Genomic DNA, 8,151 nt, shown 5'->3' on the forward strand with positions numbered 1-8,151 from the left:
GTTGTGGGCAGTTGGCGAGTGTCAGCAGACCCTGCGCCCCAGCTGCTCAGGTGCTTTTCTGACCGGAAGAGCTTGTTTTTGTTTTTTTAGTGAAGGGTAATAATGCTAGAAAAAGGATATTGTGGGAAATTGGTCCCTTGTGGCACACAAAAGGAAGGCACAAGTCAGCTATACTTTTCTTAATAGGAGTACAAAGTTACCCACAAAATACAAACCATACTAAAAATGACATAAAGGGCAAAAATCCTGTCCCTCCTAAGGTTTATAAGTTAGGACTCAAGACACAGTATCCCCAAATACAGAAGCTTGACATACTGAATATTTTAAGCTTAAGGAAATGGAGAAAGTCAGAGGAGCAGAAAGTTCACTCTCTGATCTGCCTTTCTCCCCTGAAGCAGTTCATAAAATAGGTCATAAGATCACAGAGAGGGTGCCTCCTTCTGCTTGGAAGTCAGTGAGAGTGGAAACCAACTCGCTTTAGTCAGCACCGTTATATCAAACCCTCTCGCCTGCCTGTCACACCCCTGCACAGCGCCCCATGAAAGTCACTCTCCCTGAATCTTTGGGTCTTAGTTTCTGAAGTCTTCTATGCCGGCATAAATGTTTTTATTCAATACACATTTATGCTTTTCTTTAGTTAATCTGACTTTTGTTATCCACCATAAATGGGTGAAGAGCATGCTTTTATCTGTTTTAAAGAGCATCTTTGTATCTGTTTTAAAGTAAATATACTGTAAACACAACAAGTATCCGTTGTTCTCATTGTGTTTTGGATACCATCAATAGTTGTTATTTCTTATACTTTGATAGACCACCTCAAAATAATAATTGTGATTTAGGTCACTCTGCCGTGGGCTCCCCATTTTCTAGGGTGCATCTGAGAGGTGCACGTGGTCATTGGCCTGTCAGTGAGCCAGCTGCACCTCTTATAATGGAGCGAGCAGGGCTGACCGTCCCTCCTCATTTACCAGGCTCCCTCCCATGGCAGATTTCCAAGGCGGAGAGAGGAAGTGCACCAGTCTCTGGAGGTCCAGGCTCAGAACCTGATCGTCATTCCTGCCATCATAGTTGATCAAAGCAAGCTGTGATGCCAGGCAAGATTTAAGGGCTAGGGAAAGAGAAGACCTACAGAACTCCATTGGAAACAGATGTGACTACAAGGAAGAGAATAATTGCAAACAATCTACCACGTCATCAGTTTTAAGACGTACCATTGTTAGATGATCTGTAACTCTGAGGTGACTGTATGTGGGGGAAAAGCTGTCCGAGGACAAGAGACACCAGTGATTGTCAGATACATTTCAATACTAGAGATATTCAAGTGCAGAAAATATATACATCATAAATCAGTGAAATACACCAGTTAGAAAGTCATAACTTCTGGAAGAAAAGATATATAACTGGGCGAGGTGGTCAGATGTGCTGGGAACAGGAGAGCTGAGGGCAGTACGGTACCCAGGGCAGACTTCACTGACAAGAGCAGAGCCAAGGCTTCGAACACCTGATGGGGGGTTGCAGAGGGCTTGGAATACCCAATAGGAAAATCCAGAAAGAGTCTGCCTGTCTGTTCACAAAATGGAAACTGTACTGAGGGAAGAGGGAGAAGAAAGAGATGATATCCCTGATAAAACCCAGAACCAGATGGCAAAAGCACTTCAGTTGAGATCTCAGAAATTGTAGTCTTAGAGACTTGGGTTCAAACAGCTCTGGTTCAAGTGCCCCCAAAGCTGCAGAGAAAGTGGGGCCTTAGGGAGAAACCAAAACGAAGGTTGCTAATGAAGAAGGGCAAGTGTGATCAGGACCCTGTGATCAAGACAAAACAAAAGAAAAAAATACCTAGACTCAGTCAGTATGTCCATTTAACAAGCCTCCAGTAACTCCTGGGTAGATACCTGGAATCTCTGGGCATAATGTAATTATTCCTTCAAGCTGACCGGAGTCAGAGGACCACCTACTGAGGGAGCAGCTGCAGTCATAGTGCTGGGGGAGTCCCTTGCCCTTACTGCCTCCAGATACCACTGCCAAAGACCTTCAGTGTTGTTCGCTTTAAAAATTGCTTCTTTCAGAGTTAGAGCGATGATGGCTCAGTGGTTAAGAGCACTAACTGCTCTCCCAGAGCTTCTGAGTTCCTAGCAACCACATGGTTGCTCACACTCATCTGTAATGGGTCCCTCTTCTGATGTCTGAAGACAGCAATAGTGTACTTACATACAGAAAATAAATAAATATATATATATTTTTAAATTTTTGCTTTTTTCCCTCTTCTCACAGAGGCGATGCAGAGGGAGATTGAGAAGACTTTGAGTTGGGAAAGTGTTAGCAAAGCAAACTCCACGCAAAGCTTCCAGGCTGGGATGGGGTCACTCTGCTGCTGCGAAACCGGCGGGAGACTGTTGCAGTGGTCCAGAAATGTGTGAGCTGTGACAAAGCAGGATGACCCCACAGCAGTCTTGTCCTAGGATAAGGGAGAAACTCTTCACTGTATAGGTCTCAGTGCAAGTATTCGCACTGTGGTGTGAATACTCATACAGGGCATGCGATCAGGTCTTACATTTCCTAAGTGGAAAGTTTGATTTTTGCCTATTAAATATTTAAGTGTGTTTGTTTAACACTCCTTTCTCAAATGAACACGCATCCACAGATTCCTGCTGCTCTCACCTTTATAGCAGATGCAGATTATCTCAGAGAACAACAGCTGGTCATGGTGCAGAAAGCAAGTGGATCGTCTATCCCCACACAGGGGATCTATAGCACAATTCCCATACCCAAGGCTGAGAAAACATTGCAGAAGAAGGGGCAGAAGGTTTGTAAGAGCCATGGCAGAGAAGAAGTCTGATGGAAGGAGGATCTTCTGGATGGGGCAGGGTTGATACTCCCAGAAATGCTCAGCAATGTGGCTGCCTGCACAAGACTGGTGAGTCAACTTCTAGGATGGAAGGGGGAAGATCCCTAAGACCCCACCCTTAGCTGAGGAGCTCAGGCAGTCACAGCCTCTGAAGGAGAGAGAGCCATACTTTCTTCAGGAGAGAGTCCCCTATGGGTTTTCCATGCCACGGCTGTCGGCCCTGCACCTGTATGCACACAGGCAACGCCAGAAGACTGTAGGACAATCGCAACAGTAACAGAAAAAGAAGGACATGAGTTTGGGAGGGAGTTTGGGGGACTCTCCGTGTGGTTTCAGTGAAGAGTCTCTGTAATCTTTTTTATCTCTACCGTTACCCTTTTCTGCCCAGAGTTCCAATTCCATGGCAATAGGACATTTCTTTTCTTTTCTTTTCTTTTTTATTAAGGCAACTCTTGATGAACTCCCAGAGAAGAGCAGATCAGAATCAAGGGCTCCTGATGGCTTTCAGGCAGACAGACACAGGATTGGTTACTTTCTTACCTCTGTAACAAAAAACGCCTGAATCTAGAAACGAGGTGCTAGGGATGGGGGTGGGGTATTTTGGCTCACAGATTCTTAGAATCTGCCCACCACCATGATGAAGCCATTGAGAGGCTCAGAGCAGCACAAGTGTGTGAAAGGCCCCTAACTCTCAGATGAATCCAAAAGTTGAGAGGGCACAGACCAGAACAAAGAAACAAGCTTCCAGTGACCTCTTTCTAGACAGGCCCTATTCCTCAAAGTATCTACAACCTTCTAAACAGTGCCACTGTGTAGGGACCAGGTGTTCACACACATAAGCCTGGGGGAGGGGCATTTCTCTTTCAAACCTTTGCAGTGTCTGTGTTCTTGGAAGTCTGCATAGCCCTGAGTCTAAGGGACCGAGTGCCTGATTGAGACCCCACCAATACATCCCTTCATCTGCTTCATCTGTGTCCTTTCTAATATCCTGTACAAGAAATGGGCTAACCTAAGTAAATTGCCCTCTGGGTGCTATGATCCATCCCAGCAAATAACTAAGCCTGAGGAAAGGGTCATAGGAGCTTTTCATAGGTTGATCTGGACCACAAGTCACTGCTGGACCCATAAGGTGCAGAATCTAATGCCACTTCCAGGTAGAATGTCTAAAAATTTAATTGAATTTGTGGGCAGCCCCTTATGTTCCCTAGACAGTCACTTGGTAGGGCAGGGAGGGTGATCCACACACAGTATTGTCACAGAAGTACCCTGTGCTAAGAGTGAAAGTAACAAAAACAGCTTGATTTTCCACACCCTTTAAGTTCTCATAGCAAATATTTTGATGACAATCAAGTATTTCCTTAGTATAGATGCCTGGATTAGAACTTGTAGGACAGCTCGTAGGTGTGTTTATTTATGTGTGTGGATGTTTATGACATGTGGAGGCCAGAGGTTAACCTCATGCTGTTCCTCACAACGGCCAGCTAGCCTGATTTTTCAGACTAGATCATTCACTGAGACTGGGAGCTTATCAGTTAGGCTGGGTAGAGGGCCCCAGGAATCTTCCTGTCTGCCTCTTGAGACCTGGGGTTAAGTGTGTGCACCGATATGCCTGGGTTTTCACATGGGTTTGGCGGATTGACTCAAGTCCTTGTGCCTGTTTGGAAATCCCTTACTCGGCTGAGCTTCCCCTTTTCCCAGTGAAGCCTGTGTATTTTAAATATGATTGATACATGTGGTAAAAATATTGTTCCAAGACATACTTCATTTCACATTTTCATCTCAATGAACATCTATTTTCTTGCACCCTTGGTTAAGGTCATGCTCAGTCAGGGACTGAGATTAGGGCAAATATTTCTTGAGCTGAAAATAATATTACTCTCCAAACAACAGAAATTGAAGGGACGGCCACTATTCCCTCTACCATTATACTGTTTGCCTTCTTAGGGGATCTGATTACATTCTCAAAATTATGCCAGATAGGTGCTAAGAAATGAACCCAGGATCAAAAGGTTAGTAGCAACATAGAGGTATAAATCCTGGACCCAATAGTTTGGATACCTAGGACAAACACACATAACTAAATATATTTGAATTCTCAGAGTCACAAAACACCCTTGGGTGTCAGGAGTGGCCAAGAACAAAGATTTAAAACAAACAAACAAACAAAAAATAATCTCACAAAAATCTAACAACAGTCCTGTTCCCCTGGGGGATGCAAATGGAACTTGCAGAGCATTCCAGGTTGAAGAGTGACCAGGAAGGGACACGCAAGAAGGAGCCACTAAGGGGTTTTGTTCAACCAGAACCAAGAAAGCTTGAAAAGAAAGAAGAGATTAGAGGCTCTGTAGTATGCACACACATACATCCTTAAGGCAGTAGACAACCATATTTTGCTACAAAGTCCCAAGACTTTTTTCAGTTCTCGTGTTCTGGGAATGGAGAGGAAGAAACTAACCCTCTGTGATGAGGCCTCCACTTAAAAGTCAGCTCATCTGACTTCCTAAAGACCCTATCTTCAAATAAAGCCAAACCGAGAATCACAGCTTCTCCATGAACTTGTAGAGCAGAGTGCAGGCAAAACACACCTGCAAACCCAGCACTGGGGAGGCTGAGGCAGGAGGATCACAAGTTCCAGGCCAACCTGGCCTACACATTGGGATCCTGTCTTAAGGAAACCTGGAAAAATAAATAAACAAGCAAACAATAACAAAACTAAGCCAAAGCAAGCAACGGAGACCCATGAACTTGTAGACAAAGGGAAATGCAATGCTACGCTGGTAGGGCACTCAAAGGTGCTTTCAAACGCAATCAGGAACCCACAGTTTACAGCACAAAATGAGTTCTTTTCAATGGAACCTGTTCTGTAGTGTCAGTTTACCACACACACAGGAATCTAACAGGCTGTGTCCCTGTAGCTTTGAGTTTTATGTTTGCCTGTGTTATTTACCAGTAGCAAGCCCATCTATATGTGCCAGGTGGGCTCCCAGTGCTTGATCCTGGTGTGGCTGCAGAATCAAAGAGAATCCATGTCTCAACAAGGCCTCCATGCACCCAAATGCCCAGATGCTCAGCCCAAACATGAAAATGTCATAGTATGACAAGTCTTCTTACGCCAAACACTGTTGCTGGGTTTTAGCAAGGAGATGTCTGCACAGCTGGGAACTGTGCCTCGGGGTCAGGGAAACGTGGGCCCCTTAAGAAGGACCAGAAGCAATGGACATGTTGCCCTCACACAAGACCATTTGGCAGAAGGTTGGTGGCAGGCTTACAGGTAGCTAAGTGACATTCCTGAGCTGACCTGAGATTGCTATCTCTCCTTATCATAGTGGTGGGGACCCTGCAGCACTGGGAGCAGCTTGGCTTGTTCTCGCTTCAGTTAAAACCTAGTGAGAGACGGTGGCAGATCATAATGACAGTTGTACACCCTCCCACCTTCATTCAGAGAAAGAAACCATGAGTCCTACTTACAGGCCAACTCCCTATAAGCACAACTATCCAGAATCTGCTTTCAAGTTGCCATATTAGTTTCTGTCCATTAAATCCCAAAATGAAATCTCTGGTGGGAAGGTTTACTCCCTCAGAATTCTGAGGTGACCTCATTACACTGTTTACAAGACCCCAACTTCCAAGGAAACATATGCTCTGCTGAATCCACAGTCTGGTTTTGCTCCAAGGTTCAATGCTGGGTTTTTTGTTTGTTTTTGGTTTTTGGTTTTGTTGTTGTTGTTTTTCCTTTTCTTTTTTATGGGATATTTTCTTTATTTACATTTCAAATGTTATCCTCTTTTCCATCCAGTTTTCCCCCTCCCGGAAACACCCTATCCCATCCTCCCCAGCTTCTATGAGGGTGTTCCTCCACCCACCCACCCACTCCCACCTCCCTGCCCTCAATTCCTCTACACTGGGACATCAGTTAAGCCTTCATAGGACCAAGGACCTTTCCTCCCATTGATGCCTGACAAGCCCATCCTTTGCAACATATGTAGGCCCCCTTGTCTAGTCCCTGATTTTAGTGGGATTACTTCAAGTTTCTCCCCGTTTTGTTTGACATTGGCTACTGTATTGGTCTTACTATCTTTAGGTATGGGCCTTGAATTTCTGATCTTTCTAAGACTTTTAACATGAAGGGAAGCTGAATTTTGTCAAATGTTTTTTCAGTATCTAATGAAATGATCATGCCGGTTTTTTTTCTTTGAGTTTGTTTACGTAGTAGATTATGCTGATGAGTTTTTGTATATTGAACCAACCCCGCATCCCTGGGATGAAGCCTACTTGATTGTGGTGAGTGATCATTTTGATGTGATCTTGGATTCGGTTGGCAAGAATTTTTTTTAAAGATTTATTTATTTATTATATGTAAGTACACTGTAGCTGTCTTCAAACACACCAGAAGAGGGCATCCAATCTCATTACTGATGGTCGTGAGCCACCATGTGGTTGCTGGGATTTGAACTCAGGACCTCCAGAAGAGCAGTCAATGCTTTTAACTGCTGAGCCATCTCTCCAGCCCAGCAAGAATTTTATTGAGTATTTTTGCATCCATGTTCATAAGGGGGATTGGTCTGAAGTTCTCTTTTTTTGTTTGGTCTTTGTGTGATTTAGGTATAAGTGTAATTGTGGCTTCATAGAATGAACTGGGTAGTTTTCCTTCTGTTTCTATTTTGTGGAATAGTTTGAAGAGTATTTATATTAGGTCTGCTTTAAAAGTGTGATAGAATTCTCCACTAAACACATCTGGTCCTGGGCTTTTTTAGGGGGAGACTATTAATGACTGCTTCTATTTCTTTAGGGGTTATAAGATGTTTAGATGGTTTATCTGATCCTATTTTAACTTTGGCACCTGGTATGTATCTAGAAAATTCTCCATTTCATCCAGATTTTCCAATTTTGTTGAGTATAACCTTTTGTAGTATGGTCTGATGATTTTTTGATAACGGATTCTGTTGTTATGTCTCTCTTTTTATTTCTGATTTTATTAATTTGGATACTATCTCTTTGCCCTCTGCTTAGTCTGGCTAAGGTTTGATTTTCTTGTTGATTTTCTCAAAGAACCAGCTCCTGATTTTGTTGATTCCCTGTATAGTTCTTTTTGTTTCTATTTGGCTGATTTCAGCCCTGAGTTTGATTATTTCCTGCCATCTATTCCTCTTGGGTGTATTTGCTGCTGCTGCTTCTTCTTCTTCTTCTTCTTCTTCTTCTTCTTCTTCTTCTTCTTCTTCTTCTTCTTCTTCTTCTTCTTCTTCTTCTTCTTCTTCTTTCTAGAGCTTTCGGGTGTGCTGTCAAGCTACTAGTGTAAGCTCTCTCCA

The sequence above is a fragment of the Mus caroli genome, chromosome 3 (genome assembly GCF_900094665.2).
Source record: "Mus caroli chromosome 3, CAROLI_EIJ_v1.1, whole genome shotgun sequence".
Taxonomy (NCBI): Eukaryota; Metazoa; Chordata; class Mammalia; order Rodentia; family Muridae; genus Mus; species Mus caroli.